Raw genomic sequence first — 15,263 nt, 5'->3', positions numbered from 1 at the left:
GGAAATCCAGTCACAGGACTGGGGGCATCCTTGAGTAAAGGGTACCGGTGGCAGGCGTGGCCAGACCACCTGCTGGCTGAAGTTGGAGGTGGGGCAGAGAGGACCTGGGAGCTGGGCCGTGACTGACCCAATGAGCGACAAAGTCAGAGACAGACAAGAGCGGAGAGGCAAAGGGATGCGGCATAACAGATGCAGAGGGGCAGAGAGACCGGCTAGAGACAGACGGACAAGAGAGAGAAACAGACCACGGCTCTCCAGGCCCGTCCCCCCTGCTGGGAGTCTCACAACAAGGCCGACAGAAGGCACCTTTCCTCCCCGGGCCTCAAGGCCACTTCACCAAACTTCCCTGCCATGTGGTCCTTGGAGCACCACCCCGAGGAATGTGCCTTTTTAATATTTAATATCCATCTTGACTATTTGCAAAGTGGACGAGGACGATCAGGCTTTTCACTACCGCCCTCTGCGGCTATCACCTGCGGCCTTGACCTTGTTAACGCAGGGTGCGTGGGCCTGACGGTGGACGCCTGAGCATGGTGTGTGCGCATGTGCAAGTGTGCACACCTGCGCCTCCAGGTCAGGGGTAGGAGGGCGGCCATGAGGACGAGCGCCGGCTGCGAGAGGGAGAGGCCGCGAGAGAAGCCAGAGACAGTCGGAGCAAGGGGCATCTGGAGAGTCGCGGGGGCCCGAGTTGCTGTCTCCTGCTGGCGGCTTCCCCTGCTCACCACAGACCCCCGAGAAGATGATGCCAAGGGCTCCAAAGTTCTCCTTCTGCTCCCTAGAACCCACGGTGAAACTACCCGGCCTGGGGTGGTTGCAAAACAATCTTATCAGACTTTTAAGAAACATTCCAGGTGTTGAAACCAGCAGTCAGTCCCACCTTTTTTTCTGGCTGTGCTTTTCTTAAGACAATTTACACTGTTCACATAAGAACATTCACCTGCTTCTGATCTCTCTCGTCTTCTTTTAAAAGTCATTTTCTGTTTTGCCAACACTGAACATTCTAGAATTCTCTTTACCAATTTCTCTGAATGACCAGTTTGATGAATTCAGCAAATGCACAGATGTGGCAGCTCTCTGCTGCTCTCTGCTTACGATGCTGACAAGCAAATTGGACTTTAAGGAATGATTTAAAAGAATTTGAAGGCACTTTTCATTTTGCCTGCAGACAGCATTCTAAGGGCTGTTCCGTTTGCCTCTGGGGGGCTGTGCAGAGGGCAGGGGGACAGGAGCTTCAGCTCCCAGCAGGGCAGCCAGCAGGCGGGGAGAGGGCAGGGAGGCGAGCTGGGAGCCCTGAGGGGTGAGAGCAGATGCAGGAAAGGGCCCGGTCTGGACCTCCTCCCTGGCCCAGCTTTGGCCCCTTGCAGCGAACCCCCCTCTTCCTTGCCACTGGAAGACCCAAAGTTTGGAGCAAGTAAACAGTCTTTTTTTTTTTAAAAAAAAAAAATTATTTATACAAGCACTGGGTACAGTCAGAAGCACGGGAGGGTGAGAGAATTCACCAGAACAGAGCGGGGAGCAGAGCAGGCAGACTGACGAAGTACACTGCTGAGGGGAGCAGCGGGCGCAGCAGGAGAGGTCTGCGCGCCATGTGGGACTCTTGCCAATGGCCGGGGATCATACCAGTGCTGCAGAGGCTGCAGGCAGCTTCGCAACCCAGCACTCAACCACTGCGCCACCAGGGGAGGCCCAAGTAAACAGAGTCTTAAGCCCGCGCACATGGCTAGTTCTGTCTTTCCCCAGATTATAATAAGGTCCTGTTGGACACAACTGAGCAGCGAGTTTTCTTCTGTCTAGAGTGACTTTCTTAGGCTTGAGAACCTACAAATCAGTGAGCCAGAAAGTAAAAACACCAGTGTCCCTGCCAGACAACGTCCCCATCAGGGGACAGGGACTTCACCTGAGGCCAGCCCGGCCGCCGTCCCCTCCGTGGGAGCATTAGCTCCTGTAGAAATCCTGATTCAGGGTGCGAGGCTAAAGTGGGGAGTGTGGGGGAGACGGTTTCCATTCTGCTCCTGAAACGTCCATCAAGCCCTGTTGCCTCTCCCGCTAGGCTCAGCGTGAAGGTGCCGCCTCCAGGGAGCCTCCTGTATCCCAGCACATGGCCTTGAACCACCCTGCCAGGCCTGGAGACCAAGCCAGTGCCCTCGGAGTCCTGGGCCACGAGTGTTCTCGAGAAGGCAGGTGGGGTGGGGGGGGGACCCCATCAGAGGGAAGACCCGTGTGGGAAACCCCTTGGGCTGTGGCTGGGGAAGTGCAACAATCCCACATTTACTTCAGAGTGGCAGGAGGACCTTCCTCACCTCCCCTTTGATTCTGGGGAATCTTTCCTCGGTGCCAAAGAGGAACAGTGGTGTGCAGGCAGAGGGGCCGGTGGTGGCCTGAGGGCTCAGGGGGCAGTGGGCAGGGGCCTCCCCGTGGCCTCTGATGCCGTCGTCTAAGGACTGTCCTGTAGCAGCAGGAAGGGAAGGAGCAGGATCTCTATGAGCCTGTGCAGACGGGTAAAGGCGAGTCCTGGAGCCCTCCGTGGCTTTTTCAGGGTTTTGATGGGATTTTACCAGCACACGGCAGGCAGGGGCGCCGCGGGGCCAGGAGGCTGGCAGGCAGGCAGGGGCGCTAGGGGACCGGGAGGCTGGCAGGCTTCCCAGCCCCCGGCGAATCTTCACTCTTCCTGGGCTCTCGGGCGTTCTCTTGTGGCCTTGTTCTCTCTCATCTGCTGGTTCCATTCCCTGCTTGTCTTCTGGCGTCCCGTGTCGCCGCCCTTCCAGGCCCAGTCTCAGCCCAGGGGTGCCGACCTACGCACGCCCACACCCTGCCCCAGGCGCCCGCCATCAGGCATGCAGGCAGGGCCGCGGGGCTCCATCATCAGCCCTCTTGGCGGGAGGGCAGAAAAGCCTGATAATCACTTACCCGACGGTCCCCAGCAAACAATGGACATGTCCAGAAATCACTCTGTCTCGATTTTAAAACCCACAGTCTTCTGCCTTGAAAAGTTCTTCATTTTGTGATCTCAGACAGAGAAGTTAATTCTTTCAGAAAGTTTTGTCTGGGGTCGGTATTAAAGCTGTAGGTTTGCAGCCGTAGCTAGGAAACCGGCTGCCTCGGAATCCTGGATTCACACTCACTGCCTGGGTCAGCCCGAGCCAGGCCCCACCTCCCCGCTACAGGAGAGGCCCCTCCCACCTGCCAGGGGCTCTGTACTCCGGGCTCTCCTGCCTTCCTCCAGGACAGAGTTCTGGAGCAAAACCTGGAACAACAGCGGGGGAGGCAGGAGTGCAGAGGCTGGGAGCACAGGGCCCTGGAGGGCAGCGCTGGTGACCGGGCTGTGGCCTTGAAGCTGGACATGCTCGGGCAGAGCTTTGCTCCCTCCCTTCCTCCCGCATGGACTGTGCACCAGACCCTGCTAGGCCCGGGCACTCACAGACGGGTAAATACAAATCTAATTTTAAAAAGGAATTTCCGATTTCCCTTGTTCCGAAAGGGAAAGGGAGCGTCGCTGCTCTTGAGTATTCCCTCTAGACACATGCAATGAGGAGCCTTCCTCTGAGAGGCACGTGAACTCTTTAAAGCAAAGGTGCCTGCGCTAGTCTTGTGGACCCAGGGATGCCTTCTTGGGGCCTGGACTCCATCTCTAAAGCCTGAACTTCGCCTTCTCCCGCTGTGTCAGCTCTGGCCGGGGAGCTTGGTTCCAGGGGTAACTTCCTGCTTGTTGGGAAGCCTGGAGGTGTTTTTCTGTAGGGTAAGGAAAAACGTCAGGCTTTTCTGCCCTCCCGCCATCAGGATTGATGATGGATCCCTGCGGTCCTGAATGCAGGCCTGATGGCGGGCACCTGGAGTAGGGTGTGGGCCTAGGTACATGGGATTCACCTGGGCTGAGACTGGGCTTTTAAGGGTGGTGTCACGGGGACACCAGCAGAAGCAGAAGCTGGAGAGAAGCAGGAGAAGCAGAAGCCGAGAGAAGGCCAGAGAGCCCAGAGTGAAGACCTGCTGGGGGCTGAGAGGCCTGCCAGCCTACCGACCCCCAGCACCCCTGCCTGCCGTGTACCTGGTAACCCCAATAAAAACCTGCAAAACCACTGAGGACTCTGACTCCTCCTTTACCCGGTCTGCTGGATCCTAGAAAACCTGCATCGTGTCATTCCTGACCTTTACACTTTCCTTTGGCCGAAGACAGTTAACGCATATGCCGTGGGTTGTCGCTGCCCTGCTACCTCCAAACGCGACATTTCCTCCTGTCTTTCCCAGCTCTTTGCAATCTCCTTTTTTTTTTTTAACTCACCACAATAACAAGGCTGATCCAAGTGTGGAAAATACTGTCATTAGTGTTCTATAAAGGGTTAATCAGTGTGGATAAGAAAAACACCAAGGCCTTAAAAATAAACAGGCAAGGCTAAAAGCAGGCCTCATCAGGAGAAAACACAGGGGTGGGGAACACGTTCCACCGATGATGAGGCCAGTTAAACTTTCAAATCAAACCGGTTGTGGGCTGGTGGCCCCCAGCAGCAGCGTTTCCACCTGTGAGCGGGCTGCCCCCTCAGCTACCTGCAGGAACAGGATGTGCCCCTGTCAGCCCTGCCAGGTGAGCAAAAACAGCTCCCACGGCAAAGGAATCAGATTCCAGCTCCTGTCACTGCGCGGAAGCCCTGACTCCTACGGTCTGCAGCTCTGCCCTCTCCTCCCCTGGAAAGGACTTTCAGTAAAACTGTGCTTCACTTCGAACCTCTCCGTCTCTGTGGAGTCCCCCACACCCTGCCCACCACACCAACTTAGAAATAAGAACAGCTGCGACAAGCCAACAAAGACGGGCTATTGCCTTTCCAGCTGACAGCTACTAAGGGCTGGGGCTGGAGGGAGCATGGGGTGAATGAGACTCGGGGAACCTCCGGGCTCCTGGAAGCCAGAGGCAGTGGGCAGGGCCCAGAGAGTGTTGTCTTGAATTTTAGGTTCCATAAGAGAGGCCCTGGGGTGGGGGTAGGGCTGGGGCAAGAGGAGAGGCGCCAGGGGAAGTTAGTGTTGAATGTTCAGGGAGGACAAGCGTTGATGGAAGCTGAGGGGTGGACAGGGAAGGTTGGCAGCCGGACATTCACCAGATGACGACACTCACTCAGGCTAAAATGTAAGGGAGGGCTGCTGGCCACACTGAAGGTCACACCCTTAGAGGGGGGCTGGGGCAGAGGCTAGGAGGAATCAAGCTCACACCCTGGCTCCAGTCCCCAAACACACAACCCTGGCGTCCAGGGGCCTCCAGGCCTCAGACGCACCACAGGCCCACTCCCCAAAAGTCAGCCCTGCCTGCCTAGGCTTCCACTTGGGGCCTGCATACCAAACCCCAGGGGACGGTTGAAAGGAAGACCCACTATTTGGGGAGCAGACAACTTATGAAGGGATTCCACAGGGAAGGCAGAGTCCTTGGCGGAAGGCGGGCTGGTTGGCTTGGGCACACTCGGACGCTCCTGCCCGTGTGGACGGCCAGACACCCAAGGGCCACAAAAAGAGAACTTCAGTGCCAGAGAGTGAGGCCCCCGTGTGACACTTAGTGACGAAGGTCAGGGGCTTCCCATGTCAGTGTTCAGGGATAAATGGGTGTTGTTTGCTCGAGTAAATCATGGCTGAGGCCAGGTCCGTTTTTCTGAGGGTCACTATGCATGGATGAGGAAGGGGTGTCCCCATGTCTGAGACAGCACGGCATCTGGGATGAATGAATGTCTCTGAGCGAGGATCTCCCGCGTGGAATTTACCCCTGTCGGCTGCCTGTTAGCCGTGTGTAAGAACTCGGGGAATATTGTCCCCTGAGCCTCCCTGAAGAATTTAGCGAACTGACTTAGAGATTTCAGCATCAGGACTAGTGACAAGCAGTAAATACGGGTAGTCATGGAACAAGAAATATACGAGGTTTCAACAAAAGAGTTGGTGCAGTAGACGCCTTATCCACAGGGGGTACGTTCCAGGACCCCCACTGGATGCCTGGAACTGCAGAGTACAGAGCCTGCTCTATACTGTGCTTTTTCCTATCCATACAAACCCGTGAGAAAATTTATCAACCTGGCACAGTAAAAGATTAACCACAATAGCCGATAATAAAACAGAGCGATTATAACGACATGCTGTCATCAAAGCGATGTGAATGTAGTCTGTCAAAACATGGTATTCATGTAATATTTTCAGAGCGTGATAAGCTACAGATAAGGATGATGATTATATGACGGCTAGATCGTATCTCAGGGTGGATATAAACAGCCGTAAGAATTGGGGTGAGATGTGAACTGGTACAACCACTATGAAAAGCAATCTGGACTAAATTTACAAAGCTAAAGATGGAACTACCACATAACCCACAACCCCACTCCTGGGCGTCTGTCCACAGAACATGAAACCATCCACACAAAACCCCATATTCCCACGGTTTCCAGAGCAGCACTATTTACAAAAGCAAAGATGTGGAAGCAGCCTTGATGGTCACTAGTGGATGACTGGATCAAGAAGGGGTGGTGGATCCACGTGGAGGAGTAAAATACTGTCTCTCCTGGAGGAACCCACCCAGTAGCTCAGAGGAGAGAAAAGGAAGCATGTTCTAAAGAAGTGCCGCCAATAAATGAAAAAGAAATGATGGGCCCAGACACTGTCGCGCAGCAGCAGGAGCAGCAGCAGCAGCAGCAGCAGCTGTGGCGTTCTCATTACTTTCTGTGAACACAGCCACACTCACCAGCACTGCCATCATCTGCTGAACAGGCCCTGTGAACGTTCTCAATGCCTCTTTACTGATAAATTGTGTGGCAGACAAAATAAACAATAAAATCAGAATCACAACACAATGAAGACAATATATGCAGCCTTTTGGCCCCAGCGAATGAATGGACCCAGGCGCTGAGCTTCTCGGCGCTAAATGTCGCCACCGAGAGTCTTGCCAATGATACAGAAGTGGAGTCTGATCAAGCTTCTAGAACCAGCTGCCAGTGAGCAGCAAACACAGAGGGTGGAGCAGCAATCCCTACTGGATGCGGCATGTTAGAAATCTCAAACTGTCCCATGAGCAGGCAGCTGGCAAAATCCAGACTGTAGGAACCAAGGGCTCCCTCAAATGGCCTGGATTCTTCCACAGATGACATGAAAAGAAAGAAAGGGATAAAGGAAGAAGCTGTAGATTGAAAAAATGTAGGTGAGGGCCTCCCCTGGTGGCGCAGCGGTTGAGTGCCGGGCTGAGAAGCTGCCCACAGCCTCTGCAGCACCAGTTCGATCCCCGGCCACTGGCGAGGGTCCCACATGGCGCGCAGACCTCTCCTGCCGTGCCCACTGCTCCCCTCAGCAGTGTATTTCGTCAGTCTGCCTGCTCTGCTCTCCGCTCTGGTGAATTCTCTCACCCTCCTGTGCTTCTGACTGTGCCCAGTGCTTGCGTAAATAAATAAATAAATCTTTAAAAAAAAAAAAGACAGTACGTGCACAGGCAGTTCTGCATATAGTGACAGGAACTTCGTTTCTCCCTGGGGCTCACCTGGTGAGGACAGCATCCACAGGCCCTCTCCCCTCCTCCCCCCTCCTCCCCCTCCTCTCCCAACCCCACATTCCCGGAGCACCAGCTGGATCCTCCCTGTTAAGCTACTTCAATCTCCCAACAGATCGGGAGAACAAGACAGGTCAGGGAGAGGTTAAGGTTAACATATATGAAAGCTCATTTGGCCACCCTTCCAGAGGTGAAGTGTGCGTTTGTGTGTGTGCGTGCAAATGAACATACATGCACGCCCCTCACACACACACGCACACACACATGATGGCAACAAGTAGGACTCATCGTGCTAGCAGGTTACAAAAAATTCTCTCCTCTAAAGTCTCCTGGACACAATTCAGCTCCCTCTCTGGCACCTACAGGCTTGACCTTCCAGTCACCTTGTTTCTAGCCCATCCAGGGGCTTCTGGACGAATAGCTCAATTTGGAGACAAAACGAAACTTCTCTGTGTCCTAAGCTCCTGTGTCCACTGATGTCAACACCGCGAGCCCTGGCGCTGCCTTTGTCCACATCCCCGGTGCCCTGCTGCCCTCTGCTGGTCACGTCTAGGTCTCACAGAAGAAGCATCTGCCCCGAGGAATTACCTGAAGGTTCCCACCAGGGTGGCACTTGCACTTGGCATTTGTACTTGGGTCTCAGCCCAGCCCAGGTGAAGGGTTCCCAGCAATGGCAAATGCATGCCCCCCAGCAAGGAGGGCGACCCCAGCTTCTGGAGCTCGGGTTGACCACAGCAGCCCCTCCACCCACAGAGCCTCCTCTGCCAACTCCCAGAGGGGAGGGCTGGGTTGGGGACACAGTGAGGATGAGGGTGGGGGTGTGGGAGGTAAATGTGGGGGCGGAGGGTAAATGATTGCCAGGCTTCTCTGCCCTCCTGCCGTTAGGACTGATGATGGATCCTCACAGTCCTGAACGCATGCCTGACAGCGGGCACCTGGAGTGGGGTGTGGGCATGCGTAGGCGGGTGCAGCTGGGCTGAGACTGGGCTTTTAAGGGTGGCGTCACGGGAACAGAACCGCCAGAAGGCGAACAAGTGAGAGAGAAGCAGAGGCCACGAGAGGAGCCAGAGAGCCCAGGGAGAGTGGAGACTCACCCGGGGCTGGGAAGCCTGCCGGCCTCCGGCCCCCGGGAGCCCCTGCCTGCCGTGCCCCTGGCAAAATCCCAATAAAAGCCTGCAACGCCACCGAGGGCTCCAGGACTCTCCTTGACCCGTCTGGCCCTGCGTGCACCTGCAGAGGCGGCCCGGGCAGCGCAGGTGAACGGGCTGGATGGTCATGCACGAAGCCCGCGCGAACAGGGAAAGATGTGGGTACAGACCGCGCAGGGGGAGGGCAGACGCGGGCAAGGAGGGCAAGGAGAGAGGACACCGGGGCAGGCTGGCGCACACCGGTCAGATGGTGCTGGTGGGCGCGGGTTCCTGAGGAACAGCAGCAGTTCGGGAGACGTGAGATGAGGAAGGGGGGACAGGCGACAGGAGCTGGGGCTCCCCAAGTCCTGACACAGGCTGGGCTTCATGGAGGGAAGACAAGTGGGGACAAGCATTTGGAGGTGACTAGGAGGCTCCCGCCCTAAGAGCAGGGGAGGAAAAAGGGGCTGCAGTGAGGGGGTGCAGGGGAGGGGGGAGGGCAAGGGTGGGGACACCGCTGGGGGAGGGGCAACCTAACTGCGGGCTGGTGAAGGTCTGTCCTGGAATGATCAAGATGCAGGTTCCGAACCAAGGTGCTCTGCTCCAAACCTCTGGATGAGGCGCCAGCAGACCACCCCCCCCCGCACCCCCCCCCCTCTGGGGCTGGCTTTGCCTGGAATCCTCACAACCCGGCTTGGGGGGCGGGGGGATTCTGCTCCCTTTTCAGATGAGGGAAGCATAGGGTTGGGGATCACATACGCTGTTGCAGGCCTCCCCGCACCAGCAGGCCGCCTGCCTCTCCCTGGCCTGGCTTGCCCCCACCCCCAGGTGTTCAAGAAACCAGAGACTGATGACACCCTTGGGTGCCTGAAGCAGCACTGTTCACCCGACTGTGCCTGGGGGCCCAGGCCTCGGTGGGGAGGCTGGCGGGGAGTGACCGGCGCTCAGAGTGGACACACACACACCCCCCACCCTCAGCCCCCCCCCCCCCCCCGCCTTCTCAGTGGAGGAGACCTGTAGCTTCCTAGGTGCCATTCGGGCAAAAGGCTAATCCTACAGAATTCGTCACATCTGCACGTATACGCTTACCTTGAGAGAAAAACATTCCCTTGGGTTTGAGTAAGGTTCAACTGGAAGGATTTTTTTTAATTGAGTTTCCACTCCTTTTTTGAAAAACTGGTCCGTTCAGGACGAAAAGAAATCATTCATCCTTTAATGAAGAACCCACCCAAAAAACAATGAGCCCAGAGCCTTTTCAGAGGTCACATCTGTAGCAGCTGAAATTTTATTTCATTTTTATCCAGTTCGTGTTCTACTTTTTATGATTAAGTTCTACTTTTAATAATTTTGCCAGAAAATTATCTGTATCATTAAGTTTCAAATTGATAGCGGCCAACGTTTTGAAAATCGTAACTTCTTCGTTCATTTATCGCCTTTGCCCCACTAGTTTTGCCAAGTATATTTCATTTTTAAAAACCATTGATTTTACCGGTAATTTATTTCTGCATTTACCTTCATCATTTCTTTGCATGTACTTTTCTTCATCGTGCACTTCTTGACCTTTGTATCCCTGGCACATAATGGGTATCCAGCGTCTGCACTGAATGAATGAATGAATGAATGAATGAATGTTCAAAAGCTTTAAGTGGGAGACAAAATGGAAAAGGTAAAAATAACTGAATGTAAGTAGGTTGGGGAGCGCAGGGGTCCTGTGAGGCCTCCAAGCTGGAGGCAGGGCCCAGAGGTCGGGCTGGGGGCCCAGGACTGCCCTGCGCTCAGGGCCTCGGCAGCCTCCCCGGAGCCCAGACTGGTCCTTAGTTCACGCCCCAGTGGCATCGTGGAGGGTGCGGGCAGCCGGGCGACGTGACTCCAGACTGGAGGACGTGCCGCCGGGACCGCCTCCCAGCTCTGGCCCTGCACTTGGACGCTCCGTGCAGCTTCTGTCCTTCTTCCCACACCGAAGCCGGTGATGCCCCAGGAGGCGTATCCACCACGTGAGGTGTGCACTGAGCAGTCTGGTGTGGAGAGGCCTGTGCAGGGTGACAACTAGCGAGGGCGCCCCTGGGAGCCAAAGCCAGGGCTCAGGCCTCGTGGTAACCTAAGCTGCAACAAGGATGCCCCCGTGGCCAGCGGGCTTCTTGGCGACATGCAGCGCCGCTGAGACACTCTTGGATGTCAAACTGGGGCAGCTGCCAAAGTGACAGACGCAGAGTCACCCCACAGGTACTGCCGGGGCGCTTCAGAGACACTGGTGAGCAGGGCTTGGCCGGGCCCGCCCCGGCCCCTGAGTCCTTTCACAGCCCAACTGAGAATTAACAGCCAATAAAAGATGACTGGTTTGAAAATAGGAAGTGGGGGCCTCCTTGGTGGCGCAGGGGTTAAAGGCAGCACTATCAAGCTATCGCTAGGCACTGCAGCACGAGTTCGATCCCCTGCTGGCCAGGGAGCTACCCACACGGCACAGCAGACCTCTCCTGCCTCGCCCGCTGCTCCCCTCAGCAGTGTGTTTCAGTCAATCCGCCTCTTCTGCTCCCCACTCTGTCTCTGGTGAATCCTCTCACCCCACCTCTACCACACTTCTGCCCTACACCCAGCTCCTGTATGCATAAATAAGTAAATCTTTAAAACAAATTAATTAATTACTAGGAAGTGGTAAATTGATTTGGGGCAGGGTTGAGGATGAACCCCAGGTTCTGGCTCAGGTAACTGAGTTTTATGAAAAGAATTATATGCCCCCCCACCCCCATTCAATGAAGCCCCAACTCCTGTGGGTCTAATTGGGAATAGACCTTAAGGAAACAATTAAGGTTAAATGAGGTCAGAAAGGTGGGGCCCTAGCCCAGGAGACTGGCATCCTTGTGAGAAAGTCAGAGATGAGGGGAGACAGGCACAGAGGAAAGGCCGCGAGGACGCAGTGACAGGCTGGCATCTGACAACGAGAGGCTGCAGAAGACAGCAAACTTTGACGATGGACTTGCAGCCTCCTGAATGGTGAGGCAGGCAGTCTGCCCTCGAAGCCGCCTGGGGTGTGATGATGTCACCCTGGCGGAGCGTCACCATTTACTGCCTGCGGGCACCCAGAGGTGGCAAGCAGAGATGCCCCCTGGCTACTGCCTACAAAGGGTGGCAGAATGAGCCAGAGATGGATTTGGGTGTTGCCTGTGGCGGTGGCACCTCAAGGGAGTCTGATGACCTCACAAAAGTGAGACATGGTCACCAAGGAAGCTGAGCCAACCTCCAGCACAGCTCCAGAGGCAGAGAAGGCCCAAAGACATTTGAGAACGAGAAGGGGCCCTCGAGGACAGGGCCACGAGACGAAGGACACCTGCAGTGGGTTCCGCGGTGCCAGCGTGGCACAGGGCTCCCGCCACAGTCTTGGCGATCACGAGCTCCTCGACAACAAGCTGGGCGGGCCCAAGTCACAGGCGCGGAGAGCGGTGTGGATGCGGGAGGCCGCCGAGGCAGAGGCTGGAAAGCTCTCAAGGAGCCCGTCTGTTTAAAGAAAAAAGGTGGCGGCTGGAGAGGGCATCGCCCCAGAGGGCCTCCCCTTCACGTGCTGAGGTTCTGCAGCGCCCGCGGCCGATGCCAGGGAGGCTCTGGGGAGAAAAGGGAGGTGGCCGGACACGGCATGGGAAGGGGTGTCTTTCCCGCCCCGACAGAACAGAGGTAGGCTGGGGGGGGGGGGGTGTTTCCCGGCTAATGTCGTTTTCACTGGGCGCAGGAAGATGCCCGTCAGCTGAGCCTTCGGAGAACCTCGGCGCTCCTAGCAGCTGCCAGGAGAGGTGAGCCCGTGGGGGCGGGTGACAGCACGGCCACAGCTCCGGGCACGCAGCTAAGGCTGCAGACAACAACGCGGGAGTGGTCCGGGGGCGAAGGCCACCCGGTGACTCCACAGCGAGGCCTGCCACAAAGGCGCTGGGCGCGCACGCAGGAGTCGGCGCCTCCTCGGCTTGTCCCACGACTGCCTTCCCGAGGGCTCTTACCCGAGGACAACAGTTCTCAGGGCTAACAAGCCCCACATCCCTTTCATAAGGGTGAGGACCCCTTCACCCTCCCGAGTCCAGACACAGGGGACTGACCGGTCCACGCATACCCTCAGGGTACGGGGAAGTGCCAGCAGGGAAGCCCCCTGTGGGGGAGTGAGCGCATGTGCAGCTGCACAGACCCCAGGGCGGGGGGCGCCATCAGAGCTCCAGCACCTGGCGTGGAAGGAACGGCGTGAGCAGAAGTCTCCGGCCGTCACTGTAGAATGACTCGAGGGGAGAACGGCAAGGGGCTGGGCTCGGCAGCCCCACGCATCAGAGGCAGACGTGTAAAATGGAACAAGCTGTTGACCACCTCAGCTCACCACCCCATCCCCTCAGACTCCAGGCTCCCGGGGAGCCTGCTCTCAGTGGGGGTCTTCTCGGATCTGCTTTGACCACCTCCCTCACCTTACCCAAGCAGGACCCACACACCTCCCACCTGGGCAGCAGAGACCAAAACAGACTTCGGGGGCAGATGGCTCAGTCACAGGTGGCAGAGCCAGCCCACAGGCCCCACACCAAGCTCACTGTTTCGCTCCACGGTGTAGTCTCCCCAACCTGAGAGGCCTCACTGCTGATGAGGACACCTCCTCTCTTGTGTTGTGCTCAGAGGGACACGCCGAACTGGCCATCACAGCCAGCCCGTGGCCGAAGCAGAGCTTGGAGGCCAGGTCTCTTGGCAGTCCCTCTCGGCCAGAGGAACATTCTGGCCATTCACACAGCTCCGGGACCTCCCAACCCCACACTCCCTGGCCCCTTAGCAAGTGGCCGGGCGGCTCTGGGAAGCAGAGGCGTGCAAAGGGGGGGGTCTGGGTGCAGACTCTGAGTTAGAACGTAAGACAGCAGATGGCAGGACGGGCAAGGAGTCTTCAGCTGCCACTTACCACTGGGGCACACTGGCCCTGCGTTTCCCTTCACTCCCTCGGAACTGAGGGTGACCGTAACGCTACTCAGCCGCAGGCCCAGCGTAACCGGGCGTGTCTGGGGTCTAGGAAGAAAAGCTGGAAAAACCACGGAGGCTGGGCGGTGCTTTTAAGAAATGTGTTTCCGAAATTTCCCCAAATGCTGGGTCTTAGGGAAAAGGATTCAGTGGTGAAACGGATGTGGGAACGGCGTCGTCACCCAGGGCGTCTGAGACCTGAACACCAGCTCTCCGCGAGGACCCAGAGGCCGGGATGAACCCCTCCCACCCAGCACGTCAGGGGCCTCAGGAAACACTGGAAAGAAACGTAATACTCAGGCAGGCAGAGCGTTCCAGGGGCACGTGGACCAGCTTATCAGGGAGACAAGAACACTTCGTGAACGTTCCACCAACGGGAGGCAGCTCCGGACAGCGTAGGATGAGGAGAAATCCACCTTTTCCCTGAGGTACGGTCCCCTGGGCCGCCCTGAGACCAGCCCCCTGAGACCAGCCCCCCGAGGCCCGCCACTGCACAACCCCACACTCCATAGCCACATACAGTCAATCTACACTTTTATTTTTTGTTCTAAAATGTGCTTTTCCCTTAATGAACTTTATTGTCAGCCCAGGATGTTCACCTCCCCCTTAAAAAAACAATACACACACAAACACACACCTCACCCTCCACCAGAGACAACTCCCCGGCGATTTGTCCATAACAAATATTGACACGAGGGGGGAAAAAGCATGTTGAAATGTATTAGAATCAGAACCTGTACAAAAAAAAGTAAACTATAACCTGAAACTGTTCAAGTTCAGAAAGGCTAGTCAAGTCCTTCTCCCTCACCAGGAGACGCCATCATCAGGGGCTCTGGGTCATCCGCGGGGGTGGGGGTGAAGGGGGTGGGGGGTGGAAAGAGACAGAAGCAGCAACAGGCCCTTACCAAAGAGAGGGGCCTCGCACCGCCATGCCCGCCACGGATGCGGCCAGAAGGAACAAAAGATCTCGGGAGAGCAACTGTCAGCAGACAGCCCCAGTGGGGGGTGGGGCCTTCACAGCGGACATCAGCCTGGGCGGTCGGAGGCAGCAGGAAGCAGGCCAGCAGAGAAGACCAAGCCAGAAGAAACGTGTGCGCCCGGCCTGCCCCAGCATCCTCCACTGGTGCACAGACACCGGAGCTTAGTCAACCCAGGGCTCCCGACGAGTGAGAGATGGAGCTGGGCTCAAGAGGCTGCAAACCCACGGGTTTAGTAAACATAGCCCAGCACCACAGCCCTCCAGGACCTGCTCGGCGCTACCACGGGGTAAGGCAGGAGAGGGAAAGCCCAGCATGTGGACACCCGGCTAAGAGGGCTGCACCGCTGTGGGCGCTGCGGCACGTGGGCTGGAGAAGGGAGGCCCACCTCATGCGAGAGGGGCCTCCTCCACAGTCATGCCCGGGGCCGGTAAAGCTGCCGCCGGCTTATGACCAGCCTAACAAAATGACATGGAGCAAAAGAAAAACTGGGAGGGAAGACAAGCCCTTTCACAGAGACGAGAACCTCCTGGAGGAGAGCTGGACAAGTCTGGCCCTGTGGGATGGCATCTCAGTGGAGCCCCTGAGTCTGTAGGGAACAACTGGGGTGGGGGTGGGAGGTGAGGAGAAGGAGCTAACGGTTCTTCCGGAACAGTACCAACAGGGTGGGGGTGCTGGCGAGGGACGGGCAGGTCTGGA

The sequence above is a fragment of the Talpa europaea genome (assembly GCF_964194135.1).
Source record: "Talpa europaea genome assembly, chromosome: 1".
In the NCBI taxonomy this organism is placed as follows: domain Eukaryota; kingdom Metazoa; phylum Chordata; class Mammalia; order Eulipotyphla; family Talpidae; genus Talpa; species Talpa europaea.
This window is presented reverse-complemented; position numbering follows the sequence as displayed.